We start from the raw sequence: 19039 nt of genomic DNA on the forward strand, positions 1-19039 counted from the left end.
TCTCAGGGTAGGATGATAGGGCAGGTACGTCTGCTAACAGGGCAGACTTTCAGTCTTGGTCAGCTGGTTCTGGTTGACTGTCAGTTGCAGGCTTGATGTTTCTGGCTGGTACCCAAATGGGCTGTCTCGCATTCTCTGGAAAGACACAAGCATATCCTTGGCCCTCAGTTAGCAGAAGCCTTTTTACAGGCATTGGAATCCAGGGCCTGAATTCTGTGTCCACTTTGACATTAACAGCAAAATACGGGTGGGATGGGGTCTAGCGGCTGCCCTGAGAGCCTGGGGTGCCCGAGGACTGCCACAAATGTGGGGATCCTCACTGGGTGCAGATGGGATGATCTTGCATGGGTTATTACCTCGAGGTCATCTAAGTTCATCCCACGGGTCTCAGTCATGTTGGGCGCCAGATGTTGAGGTGGATTCGTTCTGAGAGGAGGAGCGTGGTGGGGGCAAGAGGCACAGAGTCACCACACAGACCCCGGGAGCCGGGTGAAAGCAAGCCAGAGGCAAGCAGCCTGCAGACTCATTTATTTCAGTTGGTACAGCAGCTTATATAGCCAAGGCAGCCAATCTGGTCAAGGGGCGGTCTATGCCCTAACCAATCACAGCCTGTTTCCGAAGCCATCCAATCACAGCCTGTTGTCAGTCAGGCTCTGTTGTCATGTGGTTTCTGAAGCCATCCAATCAGCCTGTTGCCAGGCAGGCTCCATTACCAGTGGCCATCTTGGCATGGCCTTCTCATTCCACCACAATGATGGACACCTTGGTTGATTCCAATTTTGGCTATAGTGATCAGTGCTACTATAAACATGGTGGTTTGATATAACATGTTCATGTCTTTTGGGTATATACCCAGAAGTGAGATTGCTGGATTGTATGATTGTATGGCAAGTCTATTTCTAGTATTTTAAGAATTCTCCATGGTGTTTTCCACAGTGATTACACTAATTTACATTCCTATCAACAGCGTACAAGTGTTCCTCTTTCTCTATCCTCACCAGCATTTATAACTTCCCATTTTTTGGATTTTAGCCATTCTGGCAGGGGTGGAGTGATATCTCATTGTGATTTTGATTTGCGTTTCTCAGATGGCTAGTAATGTTCAGCATTTTCTCATGTACTTTTTGGCCATTTCTGTTTCTTGTCGCTCCCCCTCTTCATGGAGGAACGACACAAAGCCCTGCCTAGGCTTCATATCCGAGTCACGGCACCATTATGTCGCTCCCCCTCTTCGTGGAGGAACGACACAGGACCCTGCGCTGTTCTTTCGTCTGCTCGGCCCTCCCTGGGTTTGCTGCTGGTTCTTCCCGGGTTGGCTACTATCCCTTCCACCTCCGTGGAAGGGCAGTTCCCCCTGGCCACATTCCCCACTTCCGCAGGGGAGCGGCACACCGCCGGCCGGCTTTCTCTGGGGGCTGCACAGGTGTTCCTTCAGCTAGATGTTCCCCTTAGATGTTCCCGGTGCATGCCGTCTCTCTCCTCCTTTATAGTCCTCCTCCGCCAATCCCAACTCGGCTGCCCACACGCCGAGTACGCTGCTCTCCAATCAGGAGCAAGTCCTACAGTTTATTGGTTGAACTGGAGGCAGCTGTGCAGAAGCTGTTTACTTCTCTCCCAGCGCCATATTATGGGAGAGCAGATGCATAGAATAAGTCTTAATTCCAGTAACTCAGTCTAGTCTGGATTGCTCCCCACAGTTTCTTCTTTTGAGAATTGTCTTTGGAGATCTTTTGCCCATTTCTGAACTGGATTGGCTGGTTTTTTTTTTTTTTTTTTGCTGTTGAGTTTTTAAAGTTGCTGATATATTCTGGATATTAATCCTTTGTCAAATAAGTAGCTTACAAATATTTTTTCCCATTCTGTTGGATGTCTCCTCACTTGATTGATTGTTTCCTTTGCCACACAGAAGCTTCTGAGTTTGATATAATCCCATTTGCTTTAGTTTTGCTTTTGTTTCCTGTGCTTTGGGGTTCTTGTCTAAGAAGTTGTCTCCTACACCAATGTCTTAGAATGTTTTCTCTATATTTTCTTCCAGTAACTTCATAGTCTGGTCTTAAATTTAGGTCTTTGATTCATCTTGAGTTGATTTTTGTATGAGATGTATGGATCTAATTCCATTCTTCTACACACAAATAAAAAGCTTTGCCAGCCCTATTTGTTGAAGTGATTATTCTTACTCCACTGTATGATCTGAGCACTTTTGTCAGAAGTCAGTTTGTGATATGTACTTGGACTAATTTTTGGGCTCTCTCTCCTGTTCCATTCATCTATGTGTTGGTTTTTATGCCGGTACCATGCTGTTTTAATTACTGTAGCATTGTAGTATGCCTTGAAGTCAGATATTGTGATATCATCAGCTTGATTTTTCTTGTTCAGGATCACCGTGGCCATTCTGGGTCTTTCGTGATTCCATATAAATCTTAGAGTTGCTTTTTCTAAATTTGTAAAGAATGTCACTGGTATTTTCATAGGAATTGCACTCTGTCTGTAGATTGCTTTAGGTAGCATAGACATTTTAATGATATTGATTCTTCTAATCCATGAGCAAGGAATATCATTCTATTTTTTGTGTCCTTGATTTTCTTGGGGCATTTTTAATGTTGCTTTCTTGACTCAGTTTCAAGTTTCCTCTTTTTTAGTGAAACTTTCTCTAAAAGCCCAGAACACCTCTGTGTCTTTTGGTTTAAGCTTCTACTCTAACTCTTGTCTTCCATGGACTTTCCTGAACTCCTCTTTGCCTCATTTTCATATTCAGCATAGCTTCTCTAGGGGTTGCTAGTACTGTGTGGCGTGTGGTATGGACCTGGTGGATAATCCAGAGTAATAAGGGACCTCCTCTCCTTGCCTGGCCCCTTGACTATTGGAAATAAATGCATTCGACTCCATGACCTAAGCACTTCCCAATGGCCAGCATTGGATTCATAATGTCCACAGCTGTAATGCTGTGTTTCCTGGGTGGTGCTGATGTGGGAGGCAGAGATGCTGTGAACCCAGCTTAGAAGCAAGCTGACTAGAGTGGGCTGAGTCCTCTGGGCCGGGCACTGTCTTAGGGCAGTAGCACGCTGCACCCATGGAAGTTCTTCTGTTCAGTGACTTTGGAAACTTGGCGCCGCTAAACTGATGAAGATAATATGGGGAGAGCCTTCGCCTTCACCAACTTTATTTTAAAAAAAATGTATCTATTTGTTTATTTCAATGGCACAGTGACAGAGGGAAGACAGAGAAGGAAAAATCTTCTATCTGCTGGTTCAGTCCCCAAATGATCACAACAGCTGAGGCTTGGCCAGGCTGAAGCCAGGAACTAGAAACTAGGAACTCCACCAGCTCTTCCACCTGGGTGTCAGGGACCCAAGCACATTCCCTTTCCAGGCACATTAGCAGAAAGCTGGAGGGGAAGTAGAAGAGCCAGAATTCTAAGAAGCATTTTGATATGGGATGTGAGCATTCCAGGTAATGGCTTAACCAGCTGTAACACAACACCTGCCCAACTGCCTTTAGCTATTAGCCTTCCAGAGAGACCTTTCCTGATAGTCCTGGATAGATTCTACTCCACTCCACTTCCCTTGGCTTTTTTATTTTTAAATGATTTATTTATTTAGGGGCTAGCATTGTGGCATAGTGTGTGAAGCTGCTACCTCTAATGCAAGCATCCCATCTGGACACATCAGCTGCTCCACTTCCAATCCAGCTCTCTGCTGATGTGCCTGGGAAGACAGTGGAAGATGATCCATGTACATGGGCCTCTGCACCCACTTGGGAGACTCAGAAGAAGCTCCAGGCTCCTGGCTTTGACCTGGCTCAGCTCTGGCCATTGCAGCTATTTGAGGAGTGAACCAGAGAATGGAAGATCTCTCTCTCTCTCTCTCTCTCTCTCTCTCTGTGTGTGTGTGTGTGTGTGTGTCCCCCTTTCTCTATAACTCTATCTTTCAAATCAATAAATCTTGAAAAAAAAAGAGTTATTTATTTGAAAGGCAGAGTAACAGAGAAAGGGAGACACACACACATCTTCTGTTTTATTCCCTAAATGTCTGTAATAGATGGGGTTGGGCCAGGCCAAAACCAGGACCTGGGAATTCCATCTGAATTTTCTGCATGGGTGATAGGGCCCCAAGGACTTGGGCTATCATTTGCTCCAATATGGGATACATGGATTTAATGAAATTTTTTTAAAAAGTTTATTTTTATTTTTTGAAAGGTACAGCAACACCTGTGCCAGGACAAATTCAGGGGTCAAGGACTCCATCCAGGTCTTTCATGTGGATGTTAGGGACCCAGATACTTGAGCCATCACCTTCTGCCTCCCAGTAGAATTAGCAGGGATCTGGATCGGAATCATAGTGGCCAGGACTGGATCCAGCTATTCCTATATGGGATGTGGGTGTCCCAAAGGGCAGTTTAACCTGCTATGCTCCAACACCTGCCCACTCCAATACCTGCCCCTAAAAGTACTTCTTTTTTCACCAAAATAAATTTATCTTTTTTTAAAGGATTTATTTTATTTATTTGAAAGAGTTACAGAGAGAGGTAGAGACACAGAGAGAGGTCTTCCATCCCCTGGTTTACTACCCAGATGGCTGCAGTGGCTGGAGCTGCGCCGATCTGAAGCCAGGAGCCAGGAGCTTCTTCCGGGTCTTCCACATGGGTGCAGGGGCCCAAGGACTTGGGCCGTCTTTTACTGTTTTCCCAGACCATAGCAGAGAGCTGGATGGGAAGAGGAGCAGCCGGGACTAGAACCGGCGCCCATATGAGATGCCGGCGCTTCAGGCCAGGGCTTTAACCTGCTACGCCACAGTGCCGGCCCCAATTTATCTTTTAATTCCATGTGTCCATGTGAGTACATACACTTCAGTTTATAAACACATGGGATTGAAATATAATGTACATTTCCAAGGAACTTTCCAAAGAGCCCCATTTGTATGACTACAGTTTCTTCAGCCACTCATCCATCAACAGACACTTAGGTTGTGTCCACATATTCAACCTGTTTGCCATTGACAGGGCCTGGGAATCAGTGATCATGGTGGACAGTATTACTTTTTTCCCCATTATATTCACCCACATGATTCTAATCCCACTTAACTTCAAAGAAAGCCAGGAAGACCTGGTTGGAGATGAGATCATGTAATAGCAACTTTTTGTTTTGCTCTCTCCTCATTTAAGACCATCTTTTGCTTGAAGCCACTGGGAGGCCTCTTTGTGCCAAAGGGCTGGATGAAGCCAGGGGGATAAGCTGTTTTCACAGCTGTGCTGAACTCCAGTCCCAGAGCTGTCCATCCCACTCCTCACACACTGGCGACTCTGGTGAAGGGGGAAGGACGTAAATCATGCCTGCCCACATATGTTCCCAGCTCGTTTGTCTCTGAGTCTCACCCAGGGACCTCTTAAACGCTGACTATTAAGTATTGAGCCAAAACTGTGGGAAAGGTGACTCTTTAGCATAACAGTCAGGCCTACCCCATGGGCAAATCTCCTGGAGTGTGTGCAGGTGTGCCTTGCTCTACACAATAAAGGCATTGACAAAACCTAGATGGATGGGACCACACGCTGGTCAGGGCCACCACCTTTTCTTATGGAGGAGGAAACTGTTTTTCTCAGAAGTTTCGTAAACTACACGGTCTCCCAAGACTCCCCTCCTTTTGGCAGTTCACGATTTTATGAAGATGTGTAGGTATCAGATTTTTGAAATGTGCTGTGGTAAGAGCCAGCATTTATTTTGTTATTTCTGTGCCCCACAGGGCAAAGAGCTCTTCCTGTGTGTTTTCATTTAGTCATTAGAGTAATCTGAGTCAGGTGTGAGGGGGCCTTAAAGAATTTGTGGGAAATGGATTTTAAAGATATGTTTACTTTGGTGCAAAAATTTTGAAGTATATGTATAGTTTCTTTTTTTTTTTTAAGATTTATTTATTTATTTGACAGAGCTACACAGAGAGAGAAGAAGAGGCAGAGGAGAGAGAAAGAGTCCTCCGTCATTGGTTCACTCCCCAACTGGCTGCAATGGCGGGAGCTGCGCCAATCTGAAGCCAGGAGCCAGGAGCTTTCTCCAGGTCTCCCATGTGAGTTCAGGGGCCCAAGGACTTGGGCCATCCTCCACTGCTTTCCCAGGCCATTGCAGAGAGCTGGATTGGAAGTGGAGGAGCCAGTGCCCATATAGGATGCTGGCACTGTAAGTGGTGGCTTCACCTGCTACAGCGCCACAGCATTGGCCCCACATAGTTTTTTATAATATGCATTTTCCGTGAACTTTTTGAACACCCTTCATATGCATGAGTTTCAATTTTTTTTTGCAGCAAAATTAACTTATTTATTTACTTGGGAAGAGGGGGCAGAGAGAGAGAGAGAGAAAGAGAGAGAGGAGAGAGAGAGAGATAAACAGAGAAAGGGCAGGCCGGTGCCGCGGCTCAATAGGCTAATCTTCCGCCTAGCGGCGCCAGCACACCGGGTTCTAGTCCCGGTCGGGGTGCTGGATTCTGTCCCGGTTGCCCCTCTTCCAGGCCAGCTCTCTGCTGTGGCCAGGGAGTGCAGTGGAGGATGGCCCAAGTGCTTGGGCCCTTCACCCCATAGGAGACCAGGAGAAGTACCTGGCTCCTGCCATCGGATCAGCGCGGTGCACAGGCCGCAGCACGCCGGCCGCAGTGGCCATTGGAGGGTGAACCAACGGCAAAGGAAGACCTTTCTCTCTGTCTCTCTCTCTCTCACTGTCCACTCTGCCTGAAAAAAAAAAAAAAAAAGAGAGAGAGAGAGAGAAAGGGCAAGAACTCTCCTCTGCTGGTTCACTGCCCAAATGCTTACAACAGCTGAAACTGGGCTAGGTTGAAGCTAGGATCTGGGAACTGTATTCAGGTCTCCCACTATCTGTGGCAGGAACCCAACTACTTCACTCATTGCTGCTGCCTCCCAGGGTCCACATCATCAGGAAACCGGAGTCAGGACCCAGAACCAGGAATTTTGATGTGGGATGCAGGTGTTCTAACAGGTGTCTTAACTGCTAGGCCAATCACCTTCCCCTAAAGTTTTCTTTTAATTCCATTTCCACCAACTTTTGAAGTACTCTAACACTTGACGTCAAGGCATCTGGTGTGACTCAATGGCTTTTCTGTTACCCAGTGGCAAGCTGAGCTTTGCTTACCTCCAAGGACTACAACAACCAAAAACGGGCAGCGTGCTTTCCTTTTTCTTTTTTTTTTTTTTAATTTTTATTTATTTACTTATTTTTCTTTTTTCTGAAAGTCAGAGAGTGAAGAGATCTCTCACCTGCTGGGTCACTCCCCAAATGGCTGAACCAGGCTGAAGCTGGGAATCTGGAACTCAGTCTGGATTTCTGGTGTAGATGACAGGTACATAAGCACTTGTACCATCGTCTGCTACCTCCTAGAGTACACATTAGGGAGTTGAATTAGAAATGGAATAGCCAAGACTCACCCAGGTACTCCCAGTATGGCATGTGGGTGTGCCAAGAAGCACTTACCTGTTGCATCAAATGCCTGCCCTGGCAGGATGCTTTTCACACTCACCTCAGGAGTCCAAAGATACCAGCTGAAAGAGGAGTTCAGTTTGTAGGCTGTTTTGTTCCATAGGATCTGTAGGTCTGGGATCCACTGAGGCTTGTAGGCTACCATGGTCCAGGCTCTCAGCAATCAATCAGGAGAGCTGATGTGCTTGCTGCACAACAGGGAACTAAATGGTGCTTTCTGGAAGCAAGGGAGGCCCAGCTCATGGCAGCTGGGGATGCGACAGTCTTGAGTTCCATGACTGCGTGCTATTCCAAGACTTTTTCTTTTGGGGACTTAGGTCTGATGCAAAAACTGTCATTATTTCTCCTTGGAATCTGTTAAGGCCTTGATGCATCTGTTGTTTATTTTGTGAACTTAGGCCAAAGGGAGACCTTGTAGAGGCCCCAGTGCCTTCTCTTCACGTTGCTGCTTCCATGGTAAGTCCTGCTGACTACAAAGACCTCAGTTCTCATGAGCGTTTTTGTCTGACATCTCTCTCTGTTTTAATCAGGACCAACAAATGCACAAACACCTCAAATACGTCTTAGTTATCTGGCTTAAGGGTTAAAAATTCAAATACTTTCAGAAATGAAGCAGGTGGTATGATGAGTATTATTCAATTAGATGGTAATATTCAACTCTAACCTGTTTGTTACAAAACTTAAGCAGGAACCATGGACTCAATATCAGAAGATATTTTGGATTAAAAGCTCTTCATTTTCATGAGTTGGTAACTGTGTTGATCAGTTTTCTGTTACTATAACAAAATGCCTGGGACTGGGTATTTTATAAAGAAAATAAATTGTTTAGCTTACAGTTCTGGATATTAAAAGCATTGACTGTCCTCTGCTTGCCTCTGGTGGAGGCTCAAAGTGGTTGACACCATAATGGTGGGAGTGCATGTGAGCAGGGAAAGTACAGGGGGAGATAGCAGGCTAGCAAGCTGGGAGGGGCCAGGCACTACCTTTTATAACAACTCATTTTCATGACAACTAATTCAGGGTCCCATGAGAACTCTCTGAAATTCTTCTAAGGGCAGCACCCTCAATGACACAACCAACTCCCATGAGGCTCCATCTTTTGAAGGTTTCACTGCTTCTAAACATCGTCACATTGGGAACCAAGCTTCCAGAACATAAACCTTTTTGGGACATACCACATCCAAACCACAGTGGTTAACTGTTTAAAAAAATCCTAAAATACTATGTAGGGCAAATTAGACACATCTAGGGGCTAGAATTAGCCCACAGAAACCTGGAAATCACCTAACTCTTTACTATGCTGTTGTTGTTGGTGGTGATGGTGGTGGTGGTGTGTGTGTGTGTGCAGCCCTTACTCTTGAAATTATAACGTCCTAGTATTTGCTAAGCCCAGCTGGTTAAGAGGTTGCTAGGTAGACTGATAAGAGGAATGAAAGGGAATAAGAAGACTCAGGTTCCAGTCTGATTCTGTGATAAACAGCTGTGGCCTTGCTCATGTGAATTTCTTGGTTTGGTTTGACCATCCTCATCTATAAAATGAAGGCATTGCTGAAGGTATCCTTAGGGCTCTTTCCAGTTCCAAAATTCTATGTTTATAGCTGTAATTTTAATAATCAAATTCCTTTATTTTGTTTGTAACTGGAATATGTAGTCCAAGTAGTTAGAGACTCAGGATTAAGCTACACTGTGGAAACAAATCAGATTTACAAGAGTGAGAGCATCTTTGATATGTGATTTTTCTGGTAGATTCCCTAAAGGATGAGGCTAAGAAAAGATTTACTCTGAAATGAAATGCTATGCACTTTCCCAGAGGCAATAGCCATTAAGATTTTCACTTGAAGTCTGGGAAGGGTTGATGGAGGAAGGAAGATAAATATACTGACAAAGAGTAGTAAGAATAGGCAAGAAAGTGGAGGATTGAAACTCTTATCCACTGCTGGTGGGAACGTAAAATGGTGCAGCCATTTTAAAAAGGATTCAAGATATTAAACATAGAGTTACCACATGACCCAGCAACTCTACTCCTAAGTATATATTCAAGAGAAGTGGAGATATACATCTATAAACAAACAAACAAACCATTACACAAATGTTCATAGCAGCATTATTTATCATAGCCAAGAAGTGGAAGCAACCCAAAATCCATTAGAATGGATAAATACAATGTGGTACATTCACACAATGAATATTATTCTTCAATGAAAAGAATGAAGTTCTGATACATACGACATCATGAATGAATCTTGAGAACATTATGCTAAGTAAAAGAAGCCAGTCACGGAAGATGACACATTGAATGACTTAATTTGGATGAAATGGTAAGAAGAGGCAACTCTATAAAGACAGGAATCAGATTAGTGGTTGCCTAGGGCTTGGGGGGATGGGAGAAATGAGGAGTGATGCTAAGGGACATGAAGTTTCCTTTGGGATTATGAAAATCTCCTAAAATTGTAATGACTATTGCACAACTCTGAATATACTAAAATCCATTGGATTATACACTTTAAGTAGGTGAATTGTGCAATATATAAAGTATATTTCATCATTGGGGCTGGCGCTGTGGAGCAGCGGGTTAAAGCCCTGGTCTGAAGCGCCGGCATTCCATATGGGCACTGGTTCTGGTCCTGGCTGCTCCTCTTCCAATACAGCTCTCTGCTATGGCCTGGGATAGCAGTGGAGGATGGCCCAAGTCCTTGGGCCCCTGCAGCCATGTGGGAGACCCGGAAGAAGCTCCTGGCTCCTGGTTTCAGATCAGCGCAGCGATCGGTGCAGCTCCAGCTGTTGCAGCCATCTGGTGAGTGAACCAGCGGATGGAAGACCGACCTCTCTGTCTCCACGTCTCTCTGTAACTCATTCAAATAAATAAAATAAATCTTTAAAAAAATAAAATAAAGTATATATCATCAATTCTGTTTAAAAAGGAATATTAAGGATACAGATAATATTTAAATAAAGGAATGAATAAAAAGTTAAACAAATGTTAATGATGAGTGTGAAAAGAATGTCATATGACTAGAGTATATTACTAATATCTTTTTAGAGATATTTATTCTGAGAGGGGGCTACTTTTAGCAGGCAAATTGTGATCAAGGAAAGGAATGGAAAGGGATGAGAACTAGTAATTTTCATTCTTGGATGTGGTCCTAAGCACTACGTTGTTTTTCTGAGTATTTTTATGCAGTGTTTGAAGTGCAGGCAGCCTGTTACTCTTGTTTTTCAGCTCCGTTTGTTTGTTTGGCTGGTCTGAGTTAGTAATGAGGATGCATTATGGCAAGAGATATTTATGACATCAGTACCAACAGAGCTGCCAAAATCCTGGGGTCTCTGCCAAGCCCAGTCAGTTGCCCCATTCCTTGCAAAATCCAAATTGCAAAACAAGAAGAGTGGAGGACTTGCTAGTTGGTGCTAAGTTTAGGGGATTCTGCATTTAAGTGCAAAGGTAAAAACATTATGGCAAGAAGTAGTTACTTTAACTCAATCAGAGGCAATTTCAGTGGAGTTGAAATCTGGGCCATGCTTTGTCAGATTCTCTATGAGGAGGAGTCACAAATTCGTTTATCAACACGGGTCTGGCAGGTAAAATACAAGGGCTTACTTGGTCAGACGGAGGGCTCTTTGCAGCATCTCACTGGAGCCCCTGCTGTGTTTATGCTGCTTATTGCTGTATAGAAAGAAGGACTAGTGTTGCCAAACAGCCTTCTGATTTTTTCAACAAAGCCAAAGGCATAGAGTTTTAAATGTTGCCATCTAATTAGAATAAAAAAATGCACCAACCCATAGAATTGTAGAAAATGTTTGCATATCATATATTTGGTAAGAGATTTGCATCTATAATATATAAAGAATGTTTACAATTCAGTAAGAAAAACAACTCGCTGGCGCCGCAGCTCACTAGGCTAATCCTCCGCCTTGCGGCGCCGGCACACCCGGTTCTAGTCCCGGTCGGGGCGCCAGATTCTGTCCCGGTTGCCCCTCTTCCAGGCCAGCCCTCTGCTGTGGCCAGGGAGTGCAGTGGAGGATGGCCCAAGTCCTTGGGCCCTGTACCCCATGGGAGACCAGGAGAAGCACCTGGCTCCTGCCATCGGATCAGCGTGGTGCGCTGGCCGCGGCAGCCATTGGAGGGTGAACCAATGGCAAAGGAAGACCTTTCTCTCTGTCTCTCTCTCTCACTGTCTACTCTGCCTGTCCAAAAACAAACAAACAAAAAAACTCAATTTTGAAACAGGAAAAGAGCATATGTTTCTACAGAGATATATAAATGACCAATAAAAACATGAAAAGATGCTCAATATCATTAGCATCAGGGTAGTGGAAATCAAAACTACAATGAGATAGTATTTCATATCCACTAGGGAGGCTAGAATAAAAAAGAAAGATTGTAATAAGCATTGTTGAGAATACTGAAGAATATTGAGCCTCACGGGGAACCAGTGCATCAGTTCCTCCAGAGCTAAATGTAGAATGACCCCATGATTGAGCAATCCCCGTTCCTAGGTGTGTACTAAAGATAGCAAAAAAACAGGCTGGCATTGTGGTGCAGTGGCTTAGGCTGCTACTTGCTACAATGCTGGTACTACATATCAGCATGCTGGTTTGAGTCCTTGCTGCTCTGCTTCTGATCCAGCTTCCTGCTAATGCTTCTGGGAAGGCATGGAATATGGTCCAAATGCTTCAGCCCCTGCTGCCCACATGGGAGGCCTACATTGAATTCCTGGCTCCTAGCTTAAACCTGGCCCAGATATGGCTGATGCAGCCATTTGGGGAGTAAAGCAGCAGATGGAAGATCCCTCTATTTGTCTCTCTTTCTGTGTCACTCTGCCTTTCAAATTAAAAAAAAATCTTAAAAATAACAAACCAAAACTGAAACGCATGTCCACATAAAAACTTGTACGTGAATGTTCATAGGTGTCATATTCACAATATTCAAAAACTGGGAGCCACTCAAGTGTTCATCAAACAGTGGACAAACAAAATAATACTACTCTAGACACTGGAATATTATTTGTCATATTTGGTAATAAAAAAGGAATCAAGTACTGATGCATGTCACAACATGGGTAAATCTTGAGGATGCTATGCTTAGTGAAAGAGGCCAGTTAAAAACATCATATATCTATATCTATATTTAAAGATATATTTTTTATTTATTTGAAAGGCAAAGTATGTGTATATACACATACACACACAAAAAGAGAGAGAGAGAGAGAACTTCCACCCACTGGTTCACTTCCCAAATGGCCACAGTGGCTGGACTGGGCCAGGCTGGAGCCAGGAGGCTGGAACTCTATCAGAGTCTCCCATGTGGGTGGCAGGGGCCCAGCACTAGGACCATTTTCCACTGCTTTCCCAGATGCATTCTCAGGGAGCTGGATCCAAAGTGGAGCAGCCAGGTCTTGAACTGGCACCCATTTGGGATGCTGGTGTTGTAGGTGGTGGCTTAACTTGCTATGCCACAACACTGGCTCCACTTGTGTGAACTGCCCAGAAGAAGTGAAACTATAGACACAGTAGGGGATGAGTGGCTGCCTATGATGAGGAGGGTTGGGATAGGAGGAGAGAAATAACTAACTCTAAAGAGTATAGATCTCTTTTTGGGATGAAGAAACTCTTTTTTTTTTTTTTTAAAGATTTACTTATTTATTTGAAATCAGAGTTACACAGAGAAAGGAGAGGCAGAGCAAGAGAGAGATCTTCCATTTGATGGTTCACTCCCCAGATGGCCGCAATGGCCGGAGCTGTGTCAATCCTGTGCCAATCCGAAGCCAAGAGCCAGGAGCTTCTTCTGGGTCTCCCATATGGGTGCAGGGGCCCAAGGACTTGGTCCATCGTCTACTGTTTTCCCAGGCCATAGCAGAGAGCTGGATGGGAAGTGGAGCAGCTGGGTCTTGAACTGGCGCCGATATGGAATGCCGGCTTTTCAGGCCAGGGCGTTAATCCACTGTGCCACAGCGCCAGCCCCGAAGAAACTCTTCTAAGACTGTGGTGATGGTTGTGCAATTGTGGGAATATAATAAAAACCACTGGATTACACATTTCAAATGGGTTAATTATATGGTATGTGAGTTATATCTCAATAGAGCTATTATTTAAAAAAAGGATACAGAGAGGCCCACACAAAATATTATCTTCCAGGCTGTCATCTTCAAGTTCTTTGGATAGGACTTGATCACTGCATAGCAAACCTGGAAGGGGGTCATCAAATCTGACCCCTTAGGGAAATAGAGAGGGGGTACTCTGTCCATTCTAAAATCACACACCTATTTAGTAGTAGGCACAGGGCCAGTACTTGTCTCTTGACATTGACCTCTGGGCCAAATGGCTTCCACCCAAAGTCCAGTTTTCAATGCATAGCCAAGGAAGGGATTGTGAGAAATCAACATGATGAACAGCTGGATATGCTCTCTTCCTTTTCCTACATTTTGCAAAGGTCCCCTGAAGGCTTTTTGAGGAAGGGAAAAATAGGGTAAAAATAGGATACTCCTTAAAGGAAGAGACAACTAGAGTGAGTGCTTCCCTGGGCCTTTTTTCTTGCAGCATGGGTGGGTCTGCATGTTCCAGACAATCTTCATCTGTTTGTTTCTGATTCATTTACACTTAGCTCATCAATATGTTGTTTGTGCAAGAACCATTTGATGTCCGAGAAACCCCGTGGGCCTCTTAAAGGTTTTTTTTTTTTTTTAAGATTTTTTTTTTATTTGAAGCAGAGAACTGAACTTTGCCAAGAGTAAATGGAACTCAGATATCAAAAGGTCTGAGTTCAGTTTTCATTGAATACAAAGGGTGAGTAGATTCTGAACTGAGCCAAATGCATTCTCCCACCCTTAATTTACAGTACATTGTTCTGGCAGCCTCTGCAATTCTGAAAGTTGGCTTTTCTTCTTTCATTCCTTTCTAGGGTGTAACCACAAGCCTATCTTTTAGTTAACATTACAAAAAATACGGCCTTATTATAACAATTTATGAGAGCCTCACTCATCATTGGTCCTGGACTATCAATTTTATTAGAACAAATTGAAATGTTTGAAAATGTTAAAACCCTTCTCAGAAGCTGTAAGTCTGTTTGATCTCCTATAAGCATTTCTATTTTTTTAGTCCTCTCATCTGGGAGTTTATTGAAAAGGATGGTCCCCCCGCCCCCCAACTCCTCACCAAGTAGACCATCAACCAGATGAATACTAGAGGAATATTACTGCCTGTAGTGCTCAGTTTTGGAGGCTGGAACAGATTTTTTTTTTTCATTCTGCCTTCCAAGAAGAAAAAGCCAGATAAATGATTGATGAGTACTTTGAGCTTCTTTTTTTAACAATAATAAAAAACACATTCAAAAAAAGGGCAAAATTAAATCACTGTGAAATTTTCTTTTCTTCTAATGAATATCTGGGGACCAACATTGTGATGCAGTGGGTTAGGCTCCTGCCTGCAATGCTGGCACCCCTTAAGGGAACAGGTTCCAGTCCCAGCTGCTCCACTTCCAATCCAGCTTCCTGCTAACTTGCCTGGGAAAACAGCAGGAGATGGCCCCTTTACTCATATGGGAGACTTGGAGGAAGCTCCTGGCTTTGGCCTGGCCCAGCCCTAGCTGTTGTGGCCATTTGAGGAGTGAACTAGCAAATGGGAGATCTTCTCTCTCTGTTTATTTATTTATTTTGACAGGCAGAGTGGACAGTGAGAGAGAGAGAGAAAGGTCTTCCTTTGCTGTTGGTTCACCCTCCAATGGCCGCCGCGGCCAGCGCGCTGCGGCCGGCACACTGCGCTGATCCAAAGCCAGGAGCCAGGTACTTCTCCTGGTCTCCCACAGGGTGCAGGACCCAAGCACTTGGGCCATCCTCCATTGCACTCCCTGGCCACAGCAGAGAGCTGGCCTGGAAGAGGGGCAACCGGGACAGAATCCGGCGCCCCGACCGGGACTAGAACCGGGTGTGCTGGCGCCGCAAGGCGGAGGATTAGCCTAGCGAGCCGTGGCACCGGCCCTCTCTCTGTTTCTGTTTCTCTCTCTCTCTCTGTAACTCTGCCTTTGAAATAAAAATAAATATATGCATCTATATATTTGTATCAGTATGGACATCTGTATATGTAGACATATTATTATAGAAATGGGATATTATATTGTGATCTTTTTCTATGTTAACTCATGGTTGTCTATATTAATAAAACTATAGCTACTCATCCATAAAGTTAATTATACAGATGATTATATGATTCAGTAGAGTCTTGATTGCAAATAACAGAAAACTCATGTCAAACTTATTTAAACACAAAAGGAAGTTTTTTGACTGACATCTGGAAAGTCCAGTGAGTGATCTGGTTTAAGGTGTGGTAGGATTCAGGTCTCAAATAATGTTATGAGGTCTGCTTTTCTCCTCTTTGCTCTGCCTTCTGATGTCTTGGTGCTATTCATATGTTGCATGTGGAGGCTGAAGTTCATGTGAAGCACATGTGTCCAGGATTTTGCCTGGCAGAGAAGAGCAAGGCCTGTTCCTGCATTTACCATGAAAACTTCATTGTCCTGTAACAATCTTTGAGCCTATCAACTGTGGCTTAGGTCACATGACTTGCCTCTGGAATCCAAGTGTTTTACTAGGATGACACAGACAGAGAATGAGGGAGGGAGGGGATGAGGAAGACCTGGGCCACAGGAGTATATTGGAGGGAGAACGTATGCTGAATGGTCAAAACAATTGAGTGATCAAAACATCAGAGCCACAATTCGCACATTTGGACATTTATACTTACTTTGTACTGGTTTCCTGGGCTTAAATTACAAAGCGCCACCACTGGGTACTTTAAAAAGCAAAAATGGATTGTCTCATCATTCTGGAGGTAGGAAGTCTGAGATCAAGGTATCCATGGAGTTGGTTTCTTCTGATGCTGTGTTGAAGAATCCCTTCCATACCTCTCTCCTAGCTCCTGGTGGTTTGTTGGGACTTGTCAGTGTTCATTGACCCAAAGAGGTAACATCCCAGTCTCTGTCTTCATGCTCTCAAGGTGTTTTCCCTTTGTTCATGGTGTTTCCAAATTTCTTTAAAAAAATATATATCAGTCCTACTGGAATAGGGATCCACCCTACTCTAATAGAACCTTATTCTAATTAGTTACATCTGTAATGACCTTATTTTCAAATATGATTACATTCTGAGGTACTGGGAGTTAGGGTTTAAATATATGAATTTTGGGGGACATATTTCCAACATAATTCTATTTTTAAATTATAAAATGTATTTTTATTTGAAAGTCAGAGAGAGAGAGAGAGAAAGCTCTCTTCTATTCTTATTTGCTGGTTCATTCCCCAAATGCCTGCAGCAATTGGTGCTGGGCCAGACTGAAGCCAGGAGCCACTCAATCTAGGCCTTCCATGCAGGTAGTAGGGACCAACCACCTGAGCCATCACCTGCTGTCTCCCAGAGTGTGCATTAGTAGGAAGCTGGAATTGGAAGTGGAGCCAGAACTTGAAACTAGGCACGCCGATGGGGATGCAGGCATCTTAACTGTTATGCCAGAGGCTTGCTCCCCCAGCACATCCCTGCATGGTTACTGTTTCTGCCTACCTTTCAGATTCATCCAGTCTGAGTCTTAATGCTGAAACCAGCTGTCTCCTTCCTTTTGCTGGTGAAAAGGTTGAGTGTGAGGCTAGAGTGAGGGTTGTGGGCAAAGGACTTGAGGCTAGAGTGAGGGTTTTGGGCAAAGGAATTAACTCTGCAAACCTCAGTCTCTGCAATCAGTAAATGAGGATAATAGTCTTCCACTCACTGGGCTGTTTTGGGCTAGAAACACAGCGCTCAGGAAATGTCAGTCAGTGTGATTATTTTCCTCTTTAAACATGTGAGGACGCAGTCAGGGAAGGGCTGACATAAACCCCACTGTTTCCCTTCTCCCCAAGGCCCTCTGCAAAGAACTCCAGCAGAGGGAAGGGTGCTTTGTCATCCATCAAACAGAAATTCAAATCCGGTTGAAGAAACATGAAGTATTTCTCTCCCCTAAAGCCAGATGCCATGAACTCTGAGCCAAGTCGTTTTCTCCCAGGCAATGTGATTATGAAATGCCTGTCCCCTTTGTCCGCATAGCCATCCCTTTCTGCTATCTTACGTTTTCTTCTTCACAACTTGGTTTTTCCCACCATCTTTCAGATGAGGGCTGGAAAACAGTCATTTTACAGTTTCTCTTTTTTTGGCTCCACAAATTTGGGGAAATGGAACAGACATCTGTTGTACCACATCTTTTGTTCTCTGATGCTTTTCCTCCAGGGTCTAATTTGACTTGGTTAAATGATTATTGAATACTAACTAGAACTTCAAGTTCTTGCAGGCAGCAGAATCTACTTGATACAGCTGTATTAGGCCTTCACCAAGGTCAAAGCAGAAAGAATTGCAGGTCACCATTTGAAAATGTAGTCGCTTTTCATTTAGTTCCAGTTGTTGCTCTAAGCAACAATGAACAAGAGAGCTCCTGTCCATGCTCTTAAGGAGTGTACATTCCGGGGACATTCACTCCTGAATAAAATTTATAAAGAGAACTTAGTACATGTTAGATATGGTTCATCATTAAACAAATCAGGAACAATCTCTGTACTGATGGTTATATTTGTGTGTGTGTGTGTGTGTGTGTGTGTGTGTGTTTGGGGGAGGCAGAGTACAATATACTTAAGTAAATATTTTATTATGTTAAAAAGTGATAGATCAATGCTAGGGAAAGAAAACAAGATAAGGGGGGATTAGGAATGTTGGAAGGGGTTTACAATTTGAAATTGAATGGTCAGGTAAGTCGCATTGAGAAGGCAATGCTTGAGCAAAGACTGGTGGAAAAAGAAGGCAGCTTGTATATTTGGGGAAAGCTCAAGCGCCAAGGCCCGGGGGGCATGAGTGTGAACAGCTTTCCCAAAGAACAGCAAGGAGGCCAGTTTAGCTGAAGCCGAACGAGCAGCGTGGGAACAGTAGAAAATGGTTAGGGGCAGATCACGGAGAGTTCTCAGCCGATCTGAACTGAGGATCCTTGGAAAGCACTGAGCAGAGAGCTAGTTTGATTGATGGCTTTGAGGGAGTGATCTGCTGCTGGGTTCAGGCTGCACTGTGTGGGTGCAGGGTGGCAATCAACCCGGAGGCCAGTGCAATCCCACAGGTGGTGCACACCAGAGGGGTGGCAAGTGAAGGGGACCAGAGTGGGCAGGTTCGGGATCAAAGGTGAAGTCACAGCCGATAGGATGATGCGAAAGAGGCAGGGATGACTCCAAGGTTTTTGGCCACGAAGAATGGAGGTAGCCATCGCTTGGGAGAGAACGGTTTCGTTTTCTTTCAGTGCATTTGACCAGGAGCTCCACTTGGGCACGCTGGGGTTGAGGGGGGTCCATTCGCTAGCTGGATTTTCAAGCCGGGGAAATAATTTTGGGGTCGTCTCTAGAGTCTCAGGACCTGGAACCCTGCTCCAAAGCCTCGACGACCCCGTGGAGGTCTCCTGAAGCGATCGCGCCCCCCTCTTTTCGGCCCTCATAAAGGCCGACACATCCTTGGCTCCGCAACCCCTCCAGCTGCCGACGCCGTTCTCTTTCTTGTTAGGGAAATGGCGAGAAAAATGAAG

The 19039-nt window shown here is 44.4% G+C and overlaps 2 long non-coding RNA genes across 2 annotated transcripts in view; one reads left to right on the forward strand and one right to left on the reverse strand.

Annotated features, from left to right (window-relative positions):
- LOC127484244 (uncharacterized) overlaps positions 1–10364 on the forward strand; it is a 25357-nt gene extending 14993 nt beyond the window's left edge. The window contains exons 4-5 of the long non-coding RNA XR_011382285.1: positions 7870–7927; positions 10120–10364. This is a non-coding gene — a long non-coding RNA (uncharacterized lncRNA). The remainder of the gene's footprint in view (positions 1–7869; positions 7928–10119) is intronic.
- Positions 10174–17567, reverse strand: LOC103351422 (uncharacterized). The gene is made up of 3 exons (XR_007911125.2): positions 17017–17567; positions 16205–16490; positions 10174–10314 (listed from the first exon to the last, which is right to left on the reverse strand). It is a non-coding gene; the product is annotated as an uncharacterized lncRNA (long non-coding RNA).
- Positions 17568–19039: the final 1472 nt, after the last annotated feature.

The sequence above is a fragment of the Oryctolagus cuniculus genome, chromosome 15 (assembly GCF_964237555.1).
Source record: "Oryctolagus cuniculus chromosome 15, mOryCun1.1, whole genome shotgun sequence".
Lineage (NCBI taxonomy): Eukaryota > Metazoa > Chordata > Mammalia > Lagomorpha > Leporidae > Oryctolagus > Oryctolagus cuniculus.